At 43.1% G+C, this 26,470-nt stretch overlaps 1 protein-coding gene across 17 annotated transcripts in view; it reads left to right on the top strand.

The window, feature by feature from the left end:
• The window catches only part of RBFOX1 (RNA binding fox-1 homolog 1), a 1,446,067-nt gene that overhangs the window by 373,161 nt on the left and 1,046,436 nt on the right, over positions 1-26,470 (top strand). The gene's annotated exons all lie outside the window — the stretch shown is intronic.

Here is a 26,470-nt window from a genome sequence, read left to right as displayed (position 1 = left end):
TCACATTCTACTTGTCTTTCCCCAAACCATATGCAAATACAAATAACAGCCCTGACCATCATCACGCTTGCTTGTTTGTTTGGGCAGATGGGGTCCAACGTCTTCTAGAGGCCCAGATGTTCCCCACTCCTGTCTGAAACAATGTTCAGGTGTTCTAATACATCACATGATGAGGGAAAGTGGAGCTGAGCATGCAAACTCTGTCTCTTGCTGCTCTGCATTGTCTTCGAAAGTGCATAATTCACATGCAATCCTGCAGTTCTGACCTGTGATCCTGACATCATGTGTTTAGAACCTTTTGGATGCCAAGATCGGAGTGCATATTGGAATCCAGCACTCTCAAGGATAAATGTGGTTGAGGACAGCAAGGATAGATCCCAAGTGATTTTTACTGAATCAAAAAGGGGATGATCAGAATATTAATTAAAACACCGAGTGTGTTCATTGGGACAGTCTTTCATGTGGAACACACTAGCAATATGCATTTAAAGAGTTATCACTAATCTCATTACAGTTATTTACAACAGCAACAAATGTGCAGAAACACATAGAAAAGCTAGGAAGCAGTGGAATTGTTCAGGGAAATGGACTGCTAGAGGAGGAAAAATTATGTCAGAGAGCAGGAGAAAATGGGGAGGGGGGAATGAGAAGCTGTCTCCTTAAAGCAATAAAGAGTAACCCTAAGGGTTTGACATACCACAGAGGAACACACATACACTTTATCTTTCTCCAACACACCCTGGAAGAAGACTCAAGAGAGACAAGCAATGGCAGGAAGGTCATATTTAATATAACCATTGAAGATCTGCCAACCAATGACCAAATTGTATGTGTGGCAAGTGGGTTTGATTAACATTTATGAGGCAAACATCTTTCAAATCTGCCGGACATGTAAGCAGCTGCCTTCTATGGCTTCCCAGCTAGGGATTGGGAGATAGGTATCTTCCTTGCTAAGTGAGTCTTGCATATATGACTCCAACATGTCCTCTTGGGTACCACTGTCTAGCATCCACTAGGATGCACATGCCAGGCTCAAGTGTGCCCTTAACCCAATAGTGCCTCAAGGTGCCTGTCAATTAAGTTCTTAAATTCAAAGTCAATCAAAGAGAAGCCTGAAGAGTGAAGTAGGCAAAAAAAGAGAGAGGAGTCCCAGAAGCCAATCAGGGGTTCCCCCCCCAAAAAAAATTCTACTCAGCCCCAGGACGGGTTGACTAGCACAAACCCACACTCAGGAGGTAGGGTGCTGCGAAAAGAAGAAGGGAGGGGATGTATGGTCTTACATCACGTTCTAATGCCCCTTCACATAGGACACTCCAATCCTGCCCTTGTGACTACAAGACCTCCCCTTCTCTTGAGAGAAGCCAACTCACATCTTCTCCCAAAGCTGAGTGTGCATGTGTGACAAATTAGCCCCCACTGAAGAGTGGGCATGGCATTTCTGCAGCCAAGACAGGACTGAAGATAGCTTTTGTAGGTGGAGCTGTTTGTTAATTGAAATACCCATTTAGAAATTATGCTTAAAAAACTTAGCCACCTGCTATCATACATGGAGAAATAGACCAGAGGATATTTAGAACATCTGAGGACAGGTGTCTGGAATGATAACCAAATCAGTATAGATAAACCTATCATATATATTTTTTGCCTAATTTGCTTTTCGGGATTTTGAAGTCAATGCAGTAATATAAACATGCCCGTTGAATTCTTACTTTAAGAAGACTGGGGTTTTCTTCCTAGAAAAAAATGAAAGCAGTAGTGGTTGGCATGATCCTGATTTCAGTACCATTAGTGAAGTAAACATCAGTATATTATTGTTGTTGCAGTAATATTAGGGGAAATGTAATTAAATATCTGTCCACCATGCTTAGTTGTTAGGTGGTCATGTTCAAGAAATAAAACTATGAGCAATTCGTTGTTAGTAGCCTTAATAGTTCTCTTAGGAGGAGGAGAAATAATAGCTCTGTGTCAACATTTTCTGATATGATGTCATTCAGAAACGGTAGACTGTAACTCCCATCATCCCTGGCAATTGAACAAGCTAGATGGGGCTGATGGGAACTGGAGTCCAACAAAACATATAGAGGGCATTAGGTTGGGGAGCACAGAAGGGGTTCTTTAATCACAATCCAGAATAGACATCAGTGCATTTTCACCCAGGGATTTTTCCTCCTAGCCATGATCCAGGTAAAGTTAGGTGTGACTAAGCCTGCAATGCACACCACTTTTTTTTTTAATGTAGAAAATAAGCCCCAGTGAACTCAGTAAAGTATGCTTCTAAGTAAACACAAATAAATTAGGAATCACATCCATTTCTTCATTTGTCTCCCTGGAAATTCCAAAACAGATCCATTAAAACAGAAAACATTGGATACTTTTTGCTAAACAGTTATATTCAAGGAAACCTTGCTCTGCTGTTATTCCACATGCATAAAAAGCAGCTGGGCTAAATTATTCATTACAACTTATTATTTGCTCAGTGCAAGTAATTTATTAATATTTGTCAAAAGCTGCTTAAACAGAAAATGGAACATGTCTCTGTATTAATCATATCAAGTGCTACTATTACTGGTTTATATCATGTCAAAATAATGCTCTGCCTTCACCAGATAAAATGGCGGTAATGTCCGTGATTGGCTCTTGAGTGCGGAAAGACCATTCTCATTAAGAACTGAATTTTCTGAAAATCTTGATGTTGAGCTTATACTCGTGGATTTTTATTCTAATTCCCATCTTGCTCCTTAATCTCAGTGGGAAGCAACTTACTTTCTCCCGGGTTCCACTAAAAAAAAGAACATTATTATATACATCATTGTATCATAAAATTATACACATATTATAAAACAGTGGGATGCACTGAAACTGTTTGGAGGCCATATAGACAGTTGGATCAGGGTGATGGGGGGGTCCTCCCTTCACCGAACCCAAAGTGTGATGCCAAAAGTGGCTATGTGTAGCTGGACTCTATGGGAATCTTCTGAGACTTCTCCAGTTGTCCCACCAACTCCTTCACCACACCTTGCAACAGTGAAGTCTACAGTGGTACCTCAGGTTAGATACGTTTCAGGTTACATACGCTTCAGGTTACAGACTCCGCTAACCCAGAAATATTGCTTCAGTTTTAGAATTTTGCTTCAGGATGAGAACAGAAATTGTGCTCCGGCGGCGCAGCAGCAGCAGGAGGCTCCATTAGCTAATGTGGTGCTTCAGGTTAAGAACAGTTTCAGGTTAAGTACGGACCTCCGGAACGAATTAAGTACTTAACCCGAGGTACCACTGTATACACATTCTGTGAAGAAATGCTTTTATTTTATCTGTCCCGAATCTAAGACTGGTCAATTTGTTGTATTAATTTAGAAGGTCCTTGGGGCCAGGATAGGACAAGGACTGCCTCATCTCTGCTACCCCTTCCTGATCCCTGAGGGGAATCACTGTTACCTGTCTTCCATGGCTCACATGCACAGCTTAGATTCAGCAGGAACTGTGAGTCCAGTATTGTGGCCCAATTTCATGGAACTCCCAGAGGAAATCAGACAGGCTGCTTCCCTGCTCAGCTATTGAATACCTATGGAGGATTCCCCCCCCCCCCCACCAAGCAAGCATGTTAACTGAATTCTGATTTTATGGTTTGAACCAGTTTTTGTTTTCATTGTACAGGCAACTCCCCATTTATGCAAGTTCACTATGTGTGTGACCACGCATGCACACATTGTGCAGAACCCAGAAATGACCCTGAAACCTCACAAAAATATCACAAAAGAGGAGTGGAAAAGGGTGAGGTGGAACAAGTTTTTTGTAGGCTTCTTCATATATGTTCAGTTTCACTTCAATGTGTGATCTCTTGGAATGTAACTCCTGCGTAAATGGGGAGTTGCCTGTATTGCATTCCATATACACCACTTAGAGGTACACTCTGGTTTCTCTTCAGATCATATAAATCTTTTGCCTTTTTACACCACTTAGAGGTGATTGCAATTAAATGGTATTTAAATTTTTCAAACAGAGTAAAAGCCCCTACCCAGGAAAATACAAATTTTGGTGCCCTTTGGAGGAGAAAAAACACATGTCTTTCCATATTCTCCATGTAGCCCTCACTCAATTCAAAACATGCCAGAGAGAGAGAGAGAGAGAGAGAGAGAGAGAGAGAGAGAGAGAGATGGCTTTAGTAATAGAGAAAGAAGCAGAATTGATAAAACACCAAGTTATCCAGTATGGACCACTATGAAATTTCTCAGATTTTGAGTCACCATCTTTATGGACACAGCTGTCCTGGGTCATTTCCAGATCAGCGAGAAGGAATCACAGCTGGGATTGTATTGCTTTTCCTAGATAAACACCAGCATCACCAATCAGGATCACAATGTAGCAGAACACGGTGTTAAAAAAAAAGTGGGGGGGGGGGACACCAAACCCGATTTCCATCATCTCCTGTGTAATATCTCAAACTAATTTGAAATAACCTATTTCTTTTTGTTTAAGGATAACTTAGACTTCTCAATCTGTATTTATGCAGAGAAGTATTGTTTTCAAAGTGAGAGGGAGAAAATCATATTTGTGTCAAGTGAACTACACTCGAAAGGTCAAGCCGAATCATTTATGTTCAATCTGGATTCCAAATCTCAGGCCAAATCATTATTTTCAGCAAAGAGTTTTAAAGTTCACTGTGGATGAGAAGATGAGAATGACGAAGTAGAAATTCTAAAAGGAAGTGGCAGAGATTCATAGGTCAACATCACCTCCCAGCCTCCAATTAATCAGAGAGTTAAGCAGACAATACAGCATGAGAGGAGTTAATTATTCATAATTTCTATGCTTTTCCCGAGCCTTTTGCTTCCTTGGTAAAACTGAGAAATTAAAAAGGGGGTGTGCAAACTTTGTCATTAGTCTCTGCTAGGGGCAAACAGTTTACTCAGTGAAGGAGGAGGAGCCACAGACTTCTATGAACTTCTTACTCCATGAAGAGCCACATGGAATTGAGAGCCACATATGGCTCTCAAGCCACGTCCCTGATCCCTGGCTTAATATTGTTTAGGGTAGTTTTCTATATCACCCCTGGGTCCTTGATCAGGGGCATCTGCCAAATGGTTGATTGTTCCTGGGCTTCTCTTTGGGATAGATGTGGCAACAATGGTGTGCGCTGCTGAACCTTTGCTTCCTTGAAAATATTAGCATACAGGCTCTGTAATAATGCTATGATTGGAATGAACTTATTTTCAAAAATGGACTCTGCAGCCATTAATAATTTCCTTAAGTGTGCCACAGTCTAACCATGGACAAATCTTCAGGGACCTTATACGAGGCTCTTTTTTGAGAGACAGAGAGACAGACAGGGAGAAAGACAACATTTATAATAGAGTTCAATGTTCTTGGAAGCTGACAACCTCTGAAATTGACTTCATGTAGTCAGCCAGACAATGAGACATTATAATAGATGGGGAACATCATTAACATCATTATCTACAGTGTGGCCTTGGAACAGCAACTCTCTCTCTCTCTCTCTCTGCCTCCCTCTCTCATTCTTTTCACATTACAGATTGTCTTATGGCTGTTCACAACTTGCTCGTGACATGCATTTTTTCACCAGTAGTGTGTTAGGGGAGAGATACACGTGTGGAAACTAAGGCTGTGCACAGCCCAGCCAATCTGCTCCAGGGCCCTGATCTGGAAGGTGCCACTACTGCCACCCTGCTATGGCCACCCTGTCATCACTGCCCCCTTTACCTGGGTCATGCAGAAGCACCCATGAAGTGGTGGTGGTGGGTTCTCATGAGATCTCACTGAAATTTCACAAGATCTCATGCATTCCATGAGATCTCGTGAGATTTTGGCAAGATCTCATGAGAACCTGCTGGAAGCCACTGCATTGCCTCCATTAACATCTCCAGTGTTCTCCTTCCCAAGATGGCTGCTTCAGCTCACTTCATGGACAGGCTGGCCGTGATCAGGCCAATCTATCATGTGATATCCTGGGGACCACTCACCCAGCCCTGGATCAATCCTTGAAGAAATTTGGAAGCACAGCTAAGCGGTATTTTAAAACCTTATTTTAACTTAAGATTAAAATAGGATTTAAAAATATGGGTGGAATCTGATCCTGCGTTGTGCTGCTTCTTTGCAAGTAGCTTCCCTTCATGCAAAGGAAGCAAGCTGCTCATGATGGAGCAGCAACTTGCACCCCACATGCTTGAATCCTCCCACTTCTTAGCTGGGACATGGGGTCATCAATCCTGTGTGGTCTTGCTTGCGCAGGAAAGCCATTTGTGAAGCAGCACCCATACCCCACAGGATTGATATCTCTGCTAAAGAGCTGTTGGGCAGAGGCATTGATCCTGCAGGGCAGGGCTTCAGTCAGGAAAGACAGCCACAGCATTGGACTGACATCCCCCTGGAAAGATGCAGCTGCTGGTCAGATAGGTCTTGACCTTTTTGCACTGTTTCCCCACCCGAGGTACATCTCCATCCTGCCTGAGAGTCATGGGTCACTCTGAGTCATCCAGCCCATTTCACAGCCAACCATGGCTGTCTGTATCTGAGGCGGCCTATGCTGGGGTCCGTCCAAATATACCTGATTCACTAGGGCAGGCATAGGCAAACTTGGCCCTCCAGATGTTTTGGGACTACAACTCCCACCATCCCTAGCTAACAGGACCAGTGGTCAGGGATGGTGGGAGTTGTAGTCCCAAAACATCTGGAGGGCCAAGTTTGCCAATGCCTGCACTAGGGAGTCAGCTAAATCTGGTACACCGTCCTAATGGATATCTGGCTGTTTCCACCTAATGAGAAATTTATTCAAAATTATCCTCCTCCTTGCCAAAGAGGCAGAAAAAAGGTGTCTATCCCACAGAGTATGATTCCCCCCTCCAAAAAAAAACCCACCAACAACTGAGGGCAAAGGTCAGACCACCACTAAGAATTAAGGCAAGCCAGGTATCTCAATTGTCAATGGCTGCTTACACAGCTGGCCTCTCACAACTAGGTAAGATGAGGCAGGTGGGGGAGGTCAACATATTCTCTCTCTCTCTCTCTCTCTCTCTCTCTCTCTCTCTCTCTCTCTCTCTCCTCCCTCTGTGTGTGTGTGTGTGTGTGTGTGTGTTTATGTGATTTTTACATGTTCTCATTCATAGATCTGTTCCACCCAGCTTACACATTAGTATGCAATATATACATTTTAAAAACACAACTACATTTAAATGATATTTAGAGTTGCATTTCGACATGTGCTTTCCAAACATGTCTTCTCTCAAAATACACATTTCTAAACATTGTTTGATACTTTTATGAACTGAGAACTGTGTCAGAACATCCAGTCTGTAGATTATTAAATTCTAATCTGCACAGTTTTTCCAGCAGGTGCAGAGAGTGTCAGCTTGTAGTGAAAATGACAAAGATTGAATTCCTCCAGCATCCCTAATTTGAACAAAACTATTATTAGGTAAAGATGGTCTGTGTTTTTTAAGCGGGCCAACCTAAATTGCACCTTCTGGACAAAAAGCAGTGTAGAAAATAATTGAAAGTTGTATCCAGCTACATTATACTCAGAGTAGATGGATTTAAATGAATGAACCCAAGTTAATCATGCCCATTCATTTCAGTGGGTTTTCTTCGAGTAAAAATAGCATTGTTTATGACCTTATGCTTCAGATTTTGCACTTCTCTGAATTTTGCAAGCTCAGAAAAAGTACCAAAAATATTAGTGTTTTAAGAATAAGATATATTTAGAAATGGTGCACTTTGTGATAAAAATAGTATTTTCTGATAAAATATGTACAGTATTTAAATACAAATTTTAATGTGGTTTTTTTAAGAATTCACATATTAACTCAGAAACGGAACAGAATGGACTAATGAATGAATACATTAAAATTGACTTGGAACAGGAATAGAGTGATCCATCACTACCCTTGAGCTCTGGAATCCTGAACCATGTTGATAAAATCCATAGACCTAGGGTAATGTAGTAATCCATGTAAGTCGAAGGCGTATTTTTCTTAGCTCCTGACTTAAGTGGCCTACATTGCTGGACGACAGTGAAACTGAAAATGATTTCTGTGGTATTTTATTGATCCCAGAACTACCATTTCATGAGCAGGCAAGAAGGGCACAAATCAGCTAATCTTCTGACCTGGTGCTCAGAACCAGTGTGATGTTGCTCATAGGTAAGATGGAGGGAGCTGCTTCCGCCTGTAACCTTAAGGTAACATGCAAGCACCTAGACCTAGACTTGAGTTAATCCACCCTACCTTGCTACATATACTTGGTTTTAATCAATAAAGTTGTGGCTTTTTTAAAACATCACCTTCTTTGGCATGGAGAGAATAGGTTGGTTCATTTCATAAGTTTTGAAAATGATCTCCAATTTACATGGGCCAGGGAGCTTGTGTCCAGTGTTTGCCCTACTCAGAGTAGATAGACCCATTGAAATTAATAGATGGGGCTATCTAAAGTTCAGTCATTTCAATAGGACCTAGCCAGAACCTTATGATCCCCAGTGTGCTGTTTGTACATTGGGGTGGGGGACCCCTTTCCTTCCCCTGGCATAGTATAAGCAACACAAGCAACAGCACAAGTAAAAAACACAATAAATCATTAAGGCCTGTTTTGATTCCATTGTTTTCCATTTACAGAGAAACATGTAGCATTGCACATGGGGGGGGGGGGACTACACCATATCAACCTGAGCTTTTCTCCAAAACTAATACTCATTTCTTCAGCATGCAGAAGCATTCAAAGCAAAGGCTGCCATATTTTGAAGAGCAAAAAAGAGGACACATTTGCCAACTTCTACTTTTAACAATGGATCGCTATGGGGAATCTACCTGGGGCGGAGGAAGGGGGTGCGGTGAGGGTGGTCTGCCCCAAGTGTCACCATTGAGGGGGGTGACAAAATGGTGAGTGGCACCCGAGTCATGCGTGTCTCCTGGGAGTGACACGGTGGCTTCGGCTCTTGCAGGCTCTGTGCTGTCCCAAAGAGTCCGCCCGCCGCCTCCCCCTCAGCTGTAGGGCGGCTGAGTGAGAGCAGGCAGGCAGAGTCCTCAGGGGCCCTGCGGGCGGCTGGCCCCACCCCTGGGCGCAGGGCATGCGTGCCGCCCCAGGCGCCTCATCGGCTTGCTCCACCGCTGACTCTACCCATGAAAAATAGGATGTGTCCTGGAAAAAGAGGACATATGGCAACCCTACCAAGGCAAAGGATAAAGTTTACAATGTATTATGTGGGTTGTAAAGAGGGAAATTGCCTTTCTTGCCTTTCAATGTACACGCACTGTGGGAAAAGTCATAGGGAAAAAGCTGTTTTGTCAAATGGATATGGTCATCTTTTGTTTGATTTCCTGCTAATAAGGTCCAACAGTCAACTGACTGCTCACGAGCTAACTGAAGCTATTTTCTGGGTGGCTTTTCATAGAATCATAGAACTGCAGAGTTGGAAGGGAACACAAGGCAATGCAGGAATCTTTTGCTCAATGTGGGGCTTTGGTGGATCGATGGATGGAAATGTGAGTTTGGGGGCTAGCAAGAATAAGGAATGTTGGTCAAAGTAGGGGAGAGCAGAACAAAGTCCAAATCCTGAACCACACCAGGCCACTTCTCAAAGATGCAGGGATTGTCCAGACCAAAGCAGGGTCTCCTCAAACTGTCTGAAATTGAACCTGAGACCTCTGGAATATTCCAGAGATTCAGATGTTGATAAAAACACTTCTCTGTTAAACTGAAACGTTTATTCTCAAGCTTGTCAGATAATGGAACACATCAGGGTGAGGAGGTAGGATTTTGTGTCTAGCTTCTAATCAGGTATAAAGATTTTACCCAGGTTTTCCTATAACACTGCTTTGGGAGAGGGATGTTGTTCTTGTCTGTTCTGTGCTTTTTGCTAGTTCTGCTACTGGAGCTTGATAGAAAATGCTGGACTATTACCTCTCTATCCACTCAACCTTATAATGGTTATCCCTGAATTTTTTTGTTGCTACGTGGATGGCTGGGAATTTGACCCTAAGTCTCATTGATACTGGCATTACAGTATAAACATTGCACTGCCTCTCGGTTGGGAACACTGTTTCCTCTAGTTCTCGCTGAAAAGGGAGACCTACATAAAATTTTCCCTTCCCCATTTGAATTATTTTCATCAAATCATTTGATGAAACAGACTAAACTTGGATGTGATATTTAAATAATTTTACCCAAATACTATATTCTGAATTACATAGGAAGCTGCCTTACACGAAGTCAGGCCATTGGTCAGTCTGACTGACTGGTATCATCTCTCCAGGCTTTCAGACAGAAACTTTTCCTAGGCTTACCTGGTACCTGTTGAATGCAAAGGATATGTTCCTACCACTACAGCCTTTTAAGCCTGAAGTTGCAAAATACGGTTTTCAAAATTAAAGCAAACACAGATTACTGTACTATTGTGTACAATGGGGGAAGGGGGAGAGAAATGTTTTCTTTTGTAGTTGGACACATGCTAATGTATGGCGCATCCCTCTGTGGCCTGGGGTTGGACTAGATGTCCCCTGTGTTCCTTCCATCCTGGACATTCCATAAGTGAACAGAAGGATGCTATATTACCCCTCTGTTTCAAAAAAATTAGAATAGCACTTCATTCACTCCATTGACTTATTTTGGGGGCAGGGTATTCATTAATCTCTCCCATTTTCTCTCTCTCTCTCTCTCTCTCTCTCTCTCTCTCTCTCTCTCTCTCACACACACACACACACACACACACCATTCCAGACCTAGTTCTCTTCCTAAATAAACAATAATAGCTAGGGAAGAATACTGAACACAGAGCCATTATCTACAACCAGCTTATCAATAAAGGTGCCATCAGCCTATTTGAGGCAATTACCTAAAGGTGCCCTTTGACGGCAAAACTACCCAAAACAGTTCACACCGGCATGATTGGAGTTTGGTTGCTGTTGTTTGTTTTTAAAATATCCCTGAAGCTTAGAAGTAACGTTATTGTGGCTGGCAGAAGAAAGAGGAGAGAGACAGTACTCGGTTCAGAACTTGAAATAATAATATACAATTCCTTTCCTATTCAACACAGAGAATTTGCCCCTTTCTCATTTGCAGCACACTGGGTTGATTTGCACCACAAGTCTAAGTCTCCTTTCCTGGTCAGTCATTGACAGCTGAGACCCTATCGATGTATAGTGAAGCTAGGGATTTCCTCACCACAACCGACAAATGTGCATCACTTTGCACTTTCTTGTATTGAACTGGATTTCCCACTGGGATGCCCATTTCTCCCTGCATGACAGAATAAACAGTATTGGGCTGGAACGATGGATGGTCCAACTTCAGTGTTAAGCAGAGATTACATATCATCAAACAAGCTACTCTTTTTTTCCTCAGTATGGTAGAATGTTAAAATTCATTTTTTAAAAAATTAGAGGGGAGGAAAGATATCTGTTTCATTTCAGGCATATTATCCTCCTTTTACCAGCCATCTGTTGAAGCAGCTTTGTTGAAAGCTGGGGGTGGGGGGGAGATTCACAACTTCCCTCCACCTCTGTTCTACAAGGGCCAAAAGGTTTCGAAACTGCCAAGCGCCCTGCAGGTTCCATGACTCAGAAGTGCTGTCTCGAGGCTAATCGGAGGTTCTGCATTTACTTAAAAGTAACTTTCTGAAACATTTCACTGTGAAGGTGACTTTCCAAAATGCAAATCAGCTGCTACCCTTTAAAAGAAAGATTCAACATTCAGCAATGGATAAAACCCCAGCCTCCATAGGCTTTTTTCCCTGCTGTGGCCCCCAATGGTCATTGGTACCACTCATTGTTGTCACCTGCATATAAACGCTTTATGCCAATGTTTGCACACAAAACGGGTGGCGCTGTGGGTTAAACCACAGAGCCTAGGACTTGCCGATCAGAAGGTCAGCGGTTCGAATCCCCGCGACGGGGTGAGCTCCCGTTGCTCGGTCCCTGCTCCTGCCAACCTAGCAGTTCGAAAGCACGTCAAAGTGCAAGTAGATAAATAGGTACCGCTCTGGCGGGAACGTAAACGGCTTTTCCGTGTGCTGCTCTGGTTCGCCAGAAGTGGCTTAGTCATGCTGGCCACATGACCCGGAAGCTGTACACCGGCTCCCTCGGCGAGTAAAGCGAGATGAGCACTGCAACCCCAGAGTCGGTCACGACTGGACCTAATGGTCAGGGGTCCCTTTACCTTTACCTAATGGGCAATATAGAAATTAAAGATGTGGACTCTGCATGATCTCCCAGGCACTATCCAGTGGTGAAGTTTAGGTTTGTGTGAAGTACCCAGAGTCATCCTTGTAGATTAATTCTGACAATGATGACGGTTGTCCATTCGGTCTCATAGGGTAGAAGTCAGGGAGGCCAACAGTAGGTGGAGACAGAGCCAAGACAGGCAGAGCTAACTAATTATAGAATTATCCCCATACTCCTCTATGGTGAATTCTAGAAAGGGAACACTGAGGCTAAGGAGGAGGCAGAAGATGACAGCCGGTTCCACCTTCTGGAGTGGTTGTAAGAAGCCAGACAGGTGGGAATGGCTGAAGGCAGACTGAGGTTGGTGGGGCTGTGCCCCATTTGCACTAATGGGACAACTTCTACTGCATTCAAGGAAGTAGGAGGGACTTGGATAATCCCTCATTCCTTCCAATAACTGAGCTTGATTTCCCCAGCCACCCATGACGCAAAGTCTAAAAGGAGGTTCCAGGCTGGTTTTTCTTAGACAGAAGAGAGCTTGTCCAGCCAGCTTGCGAAACTGGAACTCCAGAGACTAGAAGCAAGTCAGAAGAGGTGCTAAAAAGACCCCATGCTGCAAGACAAGCAACTTTCTTTCTAGCTTTAAGTCACTTACTGGTGTCTGTGTTCCTGAATTCTAGGGCCTGATGCTTAGAAGTTCTGTAATGGGGTAAGTCAGTTCATGGGGGAATACATACACAGATGGATCCAGACAGGGCTTTTTTTAGCTGGAACTCACTGGAACTCAGTTCTGGCACCTCTCATGTGGGCACCATTGAACAAGGAAGGTGTTCATAGTGAGTTCCTGCACCTCTTTCTAGAAAAATAGGACTGAATCCAGAATTCAGCAGGCTCTGGTATGGAGACAGCCTGTACGGCATAATATTCCAGAGTTCCTGCCATGGGAGTTGACTCTTCCTTGCCCTGTAAACTGCTTGAGGAAGGTACCTACTAAACTCTGTAAAAACATAATGCACAGAGATGGTGCTACGTTGTTGTAGTCTTTGGAAATGCTGAGGCTGGCAATATGGTCTCTACAGCTGAGATTCCAATTTCCACACTGGGATACAAAAATCCTGGGGACTGAACCTCCTGCTCCTCTTCCGTATCAGGTCCTGGGAAATGGCAGGCTATGCATGGTATGATGGAAATAGCCCCAGGACCAAGGAACTGGCTATGCTAAATCACAGGTAGCAAACATAGTGCCCACCAGATTTGGTTTGCCTATAACTCCCATCTTCCTGAACCATAGGCCAGGTTGATGGGAGTTGGAGTCCCCCAAGTTCTGAAAGGCAGCATCTTCACCACCCCTGTGGGGCCTTGGACAAAATTAAGCATCTGGGAATGTTGCCACTACTGAGAGCTGGAAAATATTGTTGCAGGAAGTGTGCATCCTTTGTCCCACTTTCCTGGAAGATCCGGGTTAAAGGGGAAGTAATCCGCTTTAGAGTTATGCAGTTCAATAAGACCCACAGCTGGTACCTCTTTGACTGATGTAGTGGTAATTTTGACATTCCAGGACAGGAGTTGAAAGAATTTGCCCCCAAGCTCAGAAAGAAGACTCAAGACTATGAAGCAGTTTTAAAAGATTATATTTATTTTTAACAGATATGTCAAATTAGTCATGAACTCAGTCCAGGCAAATGGAATCAATGCTTACATAGGACAGAATGATCCCTTTCCCCAGGGTATGTAAAGTAGCAGATTATATGCTCCCCAGCGAAGGATAGGGGAAAATTCTCCCACCTTGCTAATTGAGCCATGGGTAAGCCCAGCATGCACACCCAGGCCCTAATGTTCACTTGAGGCTAGGCCCCAAGATGACCCTCACCCCAGGTACCCCATAACCTCTGACTGTGAGCTATAACTCAAGAGCACTCTTCGCCCCCACAATGCCTCAGTGTTGCAGAAAATTAAGATCTTACATTTTCTTACCCACCTGCCCTAAATGCCAATCAGCTACATAACGCCAAATCAAAGAAGATGTGCATTGAACAGATGCATTCTGTACATGTTCTGTTTCTAGCCCTAATACCAATGTGCTTCCTTTAGAATTTCCCACATTGCAACACTCTGAGAAAAAGGGGAAAAGGGTAACTATTCTCCTAGCAAAGCTGCTGTATGCCCCCCCTTTGAAATCCTATCTGTCACCACCCCCCAAATGAAAAACCAGATCTTCTTTTCAAGAGCTACAAAAGGCTGAGGGACATTTTGAAATAGACTTAGCCTGATTGCCATGAATAATAATCAACACCAGTGACCCATGAGGGTGAATGGGGCACTTCCCCATCAACCTCCATCTGTCCTCAGCCAGATCCCACCTGCCTGCCTTCTTACTTACAACCAGTCCAGGGTGTGGCCCTGCATGTCAGTTTCATCCTCCTTTGTGTTGCCCCTTATAGAACTAAGCAGGGAGAAAGATGGGAACAAAACTATAATTAGTTGGCTATACTAGTCATTGGCTCTGGCTCTATCTATATTTGGGCTCCCTGCCTTCTGCCCCCAGTGGGCACCAGCAACCACTGGTCAACATCTTCCAGGTTTTTATTTTATATGTATTTCCTTGAATTTCCAGAAGGACAACAGCGAATAAAAGGGGGAGGAGAGAGAAGCTACTGCTGAATTATTTTGTGACCTGGATGGGAAGATAATGAATGAGTTGTACATAGATGGGGTTTTTTTCAATTGTTTCTTCAGTCCACAACATTCTTACATCCTCTGTGAAGCAAAATTAATGTTCAGTTCCTGAAATCAGCTTCCTGCTTGTCCATCAGGGAACATCACGCGATGAACCAAACTCTCCAATTTGCAGTCAAGAGGGAGGAAGCTCCTTATTTTGGTTTACTGAGCCTTTTTAATTATTTGAGATTCCCACCACAGAGGCTTGCGGGTGCCATTTTGGATTTACCCATGAGAAATGCATTTCTGCAATAGTGTTTGTAGGTTATATAATTCCTTCTATGGTGGGGGGGGGGGCACGCGTTGTTTTTCAATTACAGAAAGTCTATTAGAATGTGGACTCTGTTCAAATGAGCTTTAAAAAATTAAAACAACGCTTCAAAGTGATTGAAAGGACTTGGCGCTTAGAAGCATATCCAAGATAGTGACTCAAAGCAAGTCCCAAGACACATTTGAAAGTGTTTAAAAACTCCATTTTCAATTTCAAAAGCCTATTTAAACATTTAAAAGAGGGGAAAACACCTCTCAAACAATGGAAGAATATCATTATAAGCCAAAAAGGGAGTTAAGTAACTTCAAAAAGCAAAAAGTTCAGGCATTACTCTCTGGACAGCTATTGATAGAGCTTCCAAAAGGCTATTGATATCATTACAGAATCAACAAATCAAGGCTCACACTGACCTTGACTTTATTATAATTTTTTCATGTTGGCTGTATCCAAACTTGGTTCTACTAAGAGCAGACTTGTTGAAGTTAATGAGCGAGTCAATGGGTGTACCCAGAGTGGATTTTTGTTGGATACTTCCACCTGCTTCAGAGATGGTTTGCCTCTAAATATCATTGGCCAGGAACAGCAGTCAATGAAGGCTGTTTCTTTCATGTTCTGCTTGTGAGCTTCCTGGAAGCATCTGATGGTTATGATGGGCAATAGAATGTCGTACTGGATGGGCTTTTGTCCCTGCATTCTTAAATGGAAGAAAGATTAACAAACAGGGAAGGGCCATGGCTCAGTGGTAGAACATCAGCTTTGTATGCAGGAGATTCCAGATTCAAACCCCAGGTAGGGAACGTTTCCTGCCAGAAATCCTGGAGAGTTACTGCCAGTCAATGTAAACAATGCTAAATGGGCCAATTGTCTGTCTCAGGAGAAGTCAACTATCCTGTGTTCCTAATGAAGGTCTTTATGAAGTGTTTGAGGGTTGCATAGATGCCTCCAGTCTTCTATATATTTGAAACTTTTAAAAAAGTAAGCAGTCCAGCCACCAACAACCTAGAGCAGCTATCATGCTTAGGGAAGCTTTTAATATTTGATGAATTATTGTATTTTAATATTTTGCTGGAAGCCACCCAGAGTGGCTGGGAAAACCCAGCCAGATGGATGGGGTATAAATTATTATTATTATTATTATTATTATTATTATTATTATTATTATTATTTGGAGTACCTTGCCACCAAGTGTTTCAAATGCAATGCAGCAAGTCTTCCCAGGAGTGAAGCGCTTGATGACATTTCATTGCACTCAGGGGCAATTGTACAGGAGGTGGGTGATTCACATTCCTCTCTGAGCTTTAGAAAAAGAGAGGATAATGACACAGGGAAAAAGAGCACAGCATTCAAATAAACCAGCTTAAACGGGAATGCATTGGCCAGTGCATAAAGCAATTGCCCCCACTTCATGCATAAATGGAAATCAAGCCTCAGGAAGCATTCTGGTGAGCTCCCAAGCTTGCTCTCTAAATGCATGGTGCATTTCCAAATATAAAATGATGCATCTCTGCTTCTTTCATCTATGCATGGCTACTAGCCAGGATGGCTATGATGAGCCTCCGCAGTTGGCGGCAGCAATGCTTCTGAATTCCAGTTGCTAAAAGCCACGGGAGGAGACAGCACTCTTGTGCTCAGGTCCTGCGAGAGGGTTTCCCACAGGCATTTGGGTGGCCGCTATGAGAACAGGATCTAGGAAAGCCACTTAAATGTCCCTGCCTCAAAACATACGTATAATTACAATTATGTCTGTATTTTATTTTTATTTTTAAAAACAGCAAAGGTCTTTCTTCTTGAAAGCAGAGCACAGTCACAATGAGTTAGCAGTAAGCACAGTGAAAACAATGATGACCCCCCAAGTCCAATAACCTTTGCTTATTAAATGAAGGAAATGTATATGTAGTAAAGTAATGCATAATGTATTGCCTAAGGATCTTTTCTTGTTCCCTGTCTGAGGTCCCCAGACTAATCACAAACAGTGTCAGGAGGGGAGAGAAATGGAACTGACCTGCTGAACAACTTACCAAGATATTTAACCCGGTAGACAGCTGATAGGAAGGCTTCACAATTCAAAGAGCAAGGTAAATAATAGGGGGCAAGTCTCCCAATGCCCAGGGACATAGCCATTACCTTTGTAATCTACTTGTGGGCTTCCCAGAGACTTTGGGAAGCAGGCTGTTGAACCAGATGGAGCTTTGGTTTGAGTCCAAAGAGCTGTCCTTTCATTTGAAGCTGAGTCTAAAGTCTTTTACTGTGTATTCCAGTGGTTGTTAGAGTCAAGATAGCTACAAAAGTATATACACATGAGCTATGCCTGCCACACCAACTATATCTTTTCATTTCTGCTTATTGCTTACAATACAAAAAGGATAGTTGTGTTGTTGTTTTAGAACGGTCTTTCATACATCTCACACTGATGGTGTGAAATAAATCCCATTAGCTCTTACTGGGTTAGTGTTATTAAAAGAAGAAGGGGGGGGAGGAAGGAGAGAAACCTGCTTTATAGACATTAGAGGACTGCTAGAGACAAAAATACAATCAAATTATTTTCTCCTCTGGTTTGAATGGTTAGCTATGGTGAGGGTAAGGACATCATCACAGTTTGCAAATGACTGACAGTCACGGTCAGTTGATTGCCAGCTAGATGCACTGATGAAGCTCACATATCCTACTATGATGACATATACATCTCAAAATAGGAGTGAAAGGTTATTTTTCTAGGTTGTTTTAGATCCCCCCAAAAAATAAATGTGAGCAGTGGCACAATTGGAGATGCATTTGTCTAGCTAAACATTCCCATCAGCATCTTTGATTTCCACTTTCTGTATTCCTCTTCTACCAGGAGAAGATCGCTGTCAGGATGGGCTAGACACACGATGCTGTATATGCAATTCAAACAATCTCTTTCTCTCTCTCTTTGCTGTAGATAAGAGGTAGGAAACCTGTTTCAGTCTGAGGGTGACATTCCCTTCTGAGCAAGCTGTGGAGGCAGGGAGGAGGGGACAACACATGTCAATGATGCCTGAAACCAGAGGCAAAAACAGCTAGAGCAACTAATGGGAATTTTACCTTTGTACAGTTAGGTAGATTCACACACACATCTTTCCTATCCTTGAGGCAAGCAAGGGGCATTATCAGAGTTCAAAGACACATTTTAGTCAGAGGAAAATACTCAAGGAGGATATGAGGCGTTCCGCTCAGGAGAATATGCATTGTGGGGAGAATCCTCAGGGCAAGATGGAGAGACCTGGCAGGACACATTAGACCCCCCAAGCCTGAGGGTCGACAACCCTGGTGTAGAAAATAAAGCTAATAGAAATAATTATGTAATTAAGTTGTATGGGGTGTTAGGGGAGGGGTAGTACCTCTGGTGGGGAACATGTTATGCTTCTTCTGTGGTAGTTTCTCTCCCTTTGGTCCTCACCCTGCACTCAGCTCTCACCTGTGGCTCCCAGAAGCTGTCAGCATGCGACAGCAGCCACACCTCAGAAAACTTGTTCGACTGGCCAGCTAAACCAGGTGAGGGTAGCTGATGGGTCTCAAAACCCTGAGTGAGTTAAGGACTTCCCCTGCATGCAAATACAGGCTCTGGCAAATTGAGTTGTTGTTGTTTAGTCGTTTAGTTGTATCCAACTCTTCGTGACTCCATAGACCATAGCACATCAGGCACTCCTGTCCTCCACTGCCTCCCGCAGTCTGGTCAAACGAGTGGATGAGACCAAATAGTAGGTTCAACAGTCAAGAAGGCAGTTTCTGCATGCGCTGTAGAGGGAAGTGAGGGGCAGATGGGGCTCATCAATCTGGGAAGGTAGCCCAGCTAGGAAAATGAAAACTGATCCTAAAGTTTCACTGCCTTGCAGCTATGCTCATTCATGAGAAAGCTTTTGGAAGTAAACCCTGAGGAAAAATCCGTACTTGCTGCCTTGTGGGACACCTTTGAGAGAAGAAAAGGCTGAGGAGTAAACCCTGCACAAATCCAGTGTGGAGTCTTTAAGATTTTTGAATGGCATCCTGTACTCCTCATTCTGGCAACTCCTGCAGTCAAGTTGGTGCCAAATGTATTGCTCTACTTTATTTTGGACCATATCAGTGAAGCCAAAAAGGAGGTGTCATCTGGGCAGCCCAGGACCTCCATACACACTTCCCAGGGCTGCCCCCCAGAGAGGCCACATTGGTGATGCTTATGCAGCAAAACAACATGAGAGGCAGCAGCTACGAGTTACTGGTCTCTACAGCCACATCAGGCACTGTGATTCTCCAGCGGTTTGACTGCACCCCTGCAAGTACACTCCGTTGTTTCTCAAGATGAAGGAATGCCAAGAACAATTCTTCTGTTTTCACAGAATCACATCATTTCAGAAGTTCATTCTTATTTAGTGGTGGTCTAATTAGCAAGGGAATATGAAACCTTCAGGCTCTCTTACTTACAATATCACTAACCCTAGTATAGCTTGCAGAGCAAAAGAATTACGGTACTTTGTCTTCCTACAGGAGCCTTTTGTGATTTGCTTTCAATGGCTCAGACTACTAGAAACAGTTTTTGCAGCACATGTCTTTGCTGAATGGATCCTGAAGCAGCTTCATTAATAAAGATTCCAGTGCTCTTTTGATTGGATTATTCTTTGTCACTTGTTATTTTGAAGAAGGGGGAAAAGAGAGGAAAGAAAAACTGAGGGAGGGAAGCCACATAAACAAAATCAATTGATTAACAGCTGCAACTCCTGTTTTGCAAGAGCAAAGGAAACAATGGCATGAATATGGGTGCATAAAAGATGCAATATTCTTCTCATCCACATCTTCAGACTTTGGAGTTCAGGACAGATGCATTCTTAGCATAATTGCTGATTTTTATTTTTACTGATGAAATACTACTGTCCCAAAATGACTTGATCCTCTTTCTGGTGGCAGGACTGGAAATAGCTAGTGGTGGTTGGGAATGGGAGTGGTAGAGTGGAAGGCAGAGATATCCATAATAGATGAAGCCACAGGCAATGACAGACTGAGCCAAGGAATCTTAGTTTTGTCCCCATCTTCTTCCATCACTACAAATGGCAAGACTAAGGAGGTCCCATCACCTCCTGGCAAATAGAAGGGGAAGAAATGGAGGCAGTGAGAGATTTTACTTTCTTGGGCTCCATGATCACTGCAGATGGTGACAGCAGCCATGAAATTAAAAGACGCCTGCTTCTTGGGAGAAAAGCAATGACAAACTTAGACAGCATCTTAAAAAGCAGAGACATCACCTTGCCAACAAAGGTCCATATAGTTAAAGCTATGGTTTTCCCAGTAGTGATGTATGGAAGTGAGAGCTGGACCATAAAGAAGGCTGATCGCCGAAGAATTGATGCTTTTGAATTATGGTGCTGGAGGAGACTCTTGAGAGTCCCATGGACTGCAAGAAGATCAAACCTATCCATTCTTAAGGAAATCAGCCCTGAGTGCTCGCTGGAAGGACAGATCCTGAAGCTGAAACTCCAATACTTTGGCTACCTCATGAGAAGAGAAGACTCCCTGGAAAAGACCCTTATGTTGGGAAAGATGGAGGGCACAAGGAGAAGGGGATGACAGAGGACGGGATGGTTGGATAGTGTTCTCGAAGCTACCAGGTTGAGTTTGACTAAACTGCGGGAGGCAGTGGAAGACAGAAGTGCCTGGTGTGCTCTGGTCCATGGGGTCACGAAGAGTCGGACACGACTAAACAACTAAACAACAACAACAAAGGAGTTGGAATCTGACAGCCGGGGTGCAATCACCTAGACTAGCTGTAAGTGAGTAATAGGGCAGGATGAGGCTGGATGGAGGCAACTTGAGGTTGCTGGGGCAATAGACTAGCCCCCACTGAAGATAGCTTAGCATTTCCTGTTCACAGTGGAAGGTGGGTGGGGTAAGGTGTGACACTTGGTACTATCAGAAAAGGACAGTCATAACTTTGCAGGGGATGTGACAAGAACAGACCACCCTTGTGGGATTCTAGTGGCCTCCTATCTGCTGACCATGAGGGATGACTCAGTATATCACTAATTCTCATCTCTCATTTTGGAATGATCCATTTCATGCTGTAATTGTTACCCTCTGAAAACTGATACTGTTTTATGACTGTGAACCACCAGTGAGATCATGATGAACAGACCGGCCAAAGTAGAAGAAATACATGGAGCCCACTATCGTTGTACTATGCAAATACTTACACTATGCCGTTCTTCATAAATAACACAAGGACACCTTTGGTTTCTACAGATTATTGCACTGAATGCCTCAGAGAATGTGCAGAGTTCCTTTCCCATAAAGGAAATGGGATTTCCACCACAGGAAGTGTGGACAAAGCACCTCTGAGCATGTGCAGAGCCTTTTCCTTTTGCGAAAAGAATACTTTGCCCTCACACAACACAATGAAGACTCATGAGACCAAAACATTGGGATAATGGTTGTATTTATTTATAGAATGACTTGAGGAGTTGCAAACCAAATTAAATGAATTCAGAAAGTATTGGCAGGTGACCTTTCCACATGTGATACAGCCACAAACTGTAGACTCTCCACAAAGGACTGAGAGGAATCCCTCTCTCCTTGCTAGCTGAGCTTTGGGTATAAAACACAGCACATGCCCCCAAGCCCCACCCCCACTGTCTATTGTTAAAGTTCATGTCAGACCTAAAGCCTGTCCCACAAGTGCTACCAGGGATCTGGCATGGGTAGATCCTTAACAGGTGCATTTTGTCCAGAAGTGGCTTAGTATACCTAAGAGTTTTTCTCCCCAACTTTCTCACCTGTCTGGACACAATGCTCCAGGTGCAACCAATCCACACCACGCCCCAGTATGCCAGGTGAATTATTTGCAGCACTGTAGAGTAGGTGGGAAAAGAAGGGACCCCAAGAGCCAGTCATGGATGCCTGCCCCCAAACAATCCTACTCTGCCAAGTCTAATTGGCAATCAGATCAAGCCCACATTGCATATAGGGTGAGAGAATGGGAGCAGCAAAAACTGCAAAGCTATGGGAGGAGCAGGCTTAAAAAACTAATAATAATAACAATGTTCTTATTTATAGACTCTCCCTGCTTCCTGATTAGCCCTCTGGCCAAACATGTTCTACCCTCAGCCGTTCCCTCTGGGAACTAGGTTCCTATGCCATCTTTGAAAAGAGTAGGAACAATACTTTCAGATGCCCAGAGGTTGACCACATGAACCCTGAAGCACAGCTTGTGTGAGTGTGGAAACTCCATGGTTACATTTCAGCTTCATCTTTACAAGGACAGTGAGATTCCCAGAAAGGGTTAAGGAGAAGAATAATGCATGTTTTATAACCTAGAAGCTGCTCCTTTGAGATCAGAGCCTAGGTTTCTTGCAAAGCACTTATTTTTAGCTATTCCCCAGCCAAGTTTTTGCTCAGGTTAAAGGTTACAGCAACTGTGTCTTTACAGTGATTTTTTATTATATATTTGCCCTCGTTTGCATCTTATTTCACAGATGCTATTTTTATTTCATCCTTCATTTCAGGAAAAAATAATAATAACCCCAGAGGTTAAATTCAGCTTCAATCATGTATTCCTTTTAGAAATCAGATGAGCTGCCTTCCCTCATATGTATCTAGCTTAATGATTTTCTACTTAAATTCTAAAACTTTGCAGGGATTTTTTTCAGCACAGTCAAATTATCAGACTACCTAACAATTGACAAAATAAATGGGGACATTTCCCTCATCTTAGCTGAAAAATGGTTTATAGAATTAAACCTCTCTGTCTACCCGAGTACTATGTCTACTTTAATCCAGAAAAAAAAAACATTTTGCTTCCACTGGGAAAAAAAATAATTGGAGTCAGATCATGCCTCAAATGAAGAGTTATATCCCTGATTTATAAAATTAGGAAGATGTGTAATTCCCATAAAAAACACAATTAATCATATCAGAATTATTTTCATTCATTTGAACATTCTCCAATATTTACCCAAACAAGCTCCAGTTTTGTTTTAAGATGAATTCAGCATGGAGAAAGTCCCAGGTTCTCCAGCTAGGGCTAGGAGAGACCCGTGTCTGAAACCCTGCAGAGGTCCTGCCAGTCAGTGTTGAAAATACCAAGTCAGTTGGACCAGGGGATCAGGACTCAGAATAAGGCAACTTCCTGTGTTCCTTCTTATCCTTCATAGCTCAGTTGTAGAGCAGCTTTATGGAATAGAATCATGGGCAACTTACACCCACCAGGAGCTACTCCTCAATACCTTCCGTATGTGCAGACCCTCCAAGTGTCCCTATTTTCCAGGGACAGTCCCAGATTTACAGAAGCCATCCCAGTTCATGATTTAATCCTGGAATGTCCTGCTTTTCCTTAGGATGTCCCTGTTTTAATCAGAGAATTGTTGGAGGGTATGGTAGGATGTCCCTATTTTAATCAGAGAAATGTTGGTGTGTATGGAATAGGTCACCCTTGTTCTCATCAGATAAATGTTGAAGAGGACATCTCTATTTTCATCAGAGAATTGTTGGAGGGTATGGAATAGGCTATCCCTATTTTCATTGGTGAAATGTTGGGAGGTGTGTACAATGGTACCTTGGGTTAAGAACTTAATTCGTTCTGGAGGTCCGTTCTTAACCTGAAACTGTTCTTAACCTGAGATACCACTTTACCTAATGGGGCCTCCTGCTGCCGCCGCATGATTTCTGTTCTCATCCTGAAGCAAAGTTCTTAACCCAAGGTACTATTTCTGGGTTAGCGGAGTCTGTAACCTGAAGTGTCTGTAACCTGAGGTACCACTGTATGTGCTATGTCAGGGACATTTTGGGCATCACATGGCAGGACCATTTCAAACAAAGATGTGCTCTCCCAAGCTCACATTCCCAGCATTTTCACACAGTGAAGTTTATGCTGACTTGGCCATGTACACACAATGGAAGATGGCAGGATCCCCAAGGATGTACTTTATGGGGAGTTGGCTTCAGGCACCAGGCCTGTTGACAGATATCAACAACATTTCATGGGGGGCAGGAGAGAGCTACTTCCCCCCCCTTTCATTCAGCTGTGTTCTTAAGCCTTTGAAAGAAAAATAAAGAAGCCAATTCCCCACTTGGAGGATACATATAGGAAGATCAGTGCTCTTCAGTAGCATTTCTTATTCCATAAACATATCACAAACATTCTCACTATTTCAGATTTACCCTTAGCTCTACATTTTGTTAGCCCATAGTTGAATTCTAATCCCCTCTGCAGAGTTGTGATTTGCACCCAAAGCATCAAAGAGACCTGATAGCCTTGGGCCCTTAGCAACAAAATGGAGCAGGGGATCAGTTATCTGCAAAGTGTTTGCAGGAAAAGTCAGCTGCCTTTGAAAACGCCTGGAGCTCAGTTTACACAAAACAGCATGTTTTGGGGTGACTTTTTTAAAGGCATGTTTACTTCTTGACACAGTAGTATCTCAGATCACCTGGTGTCCCACGGGTTTCAGACGCATTTGTAAGCACATTCATTTTTACTTTTTACCACATTCACATGGAGGTAGACAAAAAGAGAACCCAGTAAACCTAAATCATGACAAAAATGTATGGACATTTCTCTTCTGATATTAGAAAAGTTATCCCCCAAATACCATGAAAGTGAAATTTAACAAAACCCTTAATTTAATTAATATTAGGAAAAATTCTCTTTAAAAATAACAGTAATTGAACTTTGCATCCTTTTACTAACATATTTGCCAGAAAATCGCAATAGTAAGGTTTAATATGAATTTGAAACTGTATATTTCAAAAAAATTGTTTGTGAAAAATGATACAAAGTGTAGTTCTAAACTCCATTTTTATTTATTCATTTTCTTTCACAAAAATTATATATCACTTGATTATAAAGAAGAGCCCTCAAAATGGTTTATGAAAAGAATAAATATTGCAAAAAACAGTTAGAATCAAGGATAAAATAAAAACCAGAATAAAACACATGCCAAGATTCTACATGTCTGGATAGGCTTGCCTAAACAGAAATGCTTTCAGCAAACCTGAAAAGGGTAGAATCATGGAATTGTAGAGCTGGAAGTGATCCTGAGTGATCTAGTCCAACCTCTGCAATGCAGGAATCTTAACTAAAGCATCCATGAAGAATGACTATCCAACCTCTGCTTAAAAATCTCCAAGGAAGAAGAGTCCACCATCTCCTGAGGAAATCTGCTCCACTGTCAAAAAACTCTTATTGTCAGAAGTATTTAATAATCCTCCTTCCTTGAAACTTGATCCCATTGGTTCTAGTCCTACCCACCAGAGCAGTAGAAACAAGCTTCCTCCCTTTTCCATGTGACAGCCCTTGAGATATGTGAAGATGGTTGTCATATCTCCTCTCAGACAGTAGCAGAGGATGGGGTGTGTGGGCCACCCCGGGTGTCATCACTGAGGGGGGGTGACAAAAATATGAGGGTTTTTTTAAAAAAAAATTAAAAATGGGCTCACGAAACTTTTTAGTTCAGTCAAGAAATGTAATGAAATGCGGCTGGCACTGGGCGCCACACCACAGGGGCCAGTACTTACTGCGGGGCCTGCAGCGTGCCTGAGCCATGCGTCTTTCCTGGGAGTGACATGGTGGCTTGGGCGCCTGCAGACTCCACACTGCCTGAAACGGCAGCGTGGGGCTTGCGTCTGCCCACTGCCTCTCCCTCAGACACCCTACAGCTGAGGGGGAGGCAGAGGAGAGGTTCCATGCAACTCGCCCTGCCCCCATGGGCAGCTAACCCCACCCCCGGCTGCAGGATGGGCACTGGGCACCCAAGCAGCTAGCTACACCACTGCTCTGTCTCCTCTTTTCCAGGCTGAACATCCTCAGCTCCTTCAAGTGCTCCTCATAAGGCTTAGTTTCCAGAACCTTGATCATCTTGGTTGTCCTCCTCTGCACACGTTCCAGCTTGTCTACATCCTTCTTAAATTGTGGCACCCAGAACTGGTCACAGTATTCCAGGTGTGGTCTGACCAAGGCAGTCAAGAAGTCTTCAGACTTTTCCACTTAATGCAGACAGGGACACAGGGGTGGAGTCAGCACACATGCACCAACAAGTTACGTCCATATGCATTCAAAGAACACATGAACAGAGCTCTAGAACTGTACACAGAGGAACAGAGGAAGATGGAGCCACATCATTGGTCCATCTATCTCTGTATCATCTACATTGACTGACAGTAGCACTCCACGGTTTCATACACTGGACATTCGCAGCCTTACCTGGACTGAACTTGGGACCTTCTGCATGCAGAGCATGGCCTCTCCCACTGAGCTGTGAAAGGAACATAGGAAACTATCTTACACTGAGTCAGATCATTGGTACATGTAGTTCAGTATTTTCTACACTCGCTTATA

The sequence above is a fragment of the Podarcis filfolensis genome (genome assembly GCF_964270895.1).
Source record: "Podarcis filfolensis genome assembly, chromosome: 14".
NCBI lineage: Eukaryota > Metazoa > Chordata > Lepidosauria > Squamata > Lacertidae > Podarcis > Podarcis filfolensis.
This window is presented reverse-complemented; position numbering and strand designations above follow the sequence as displayed.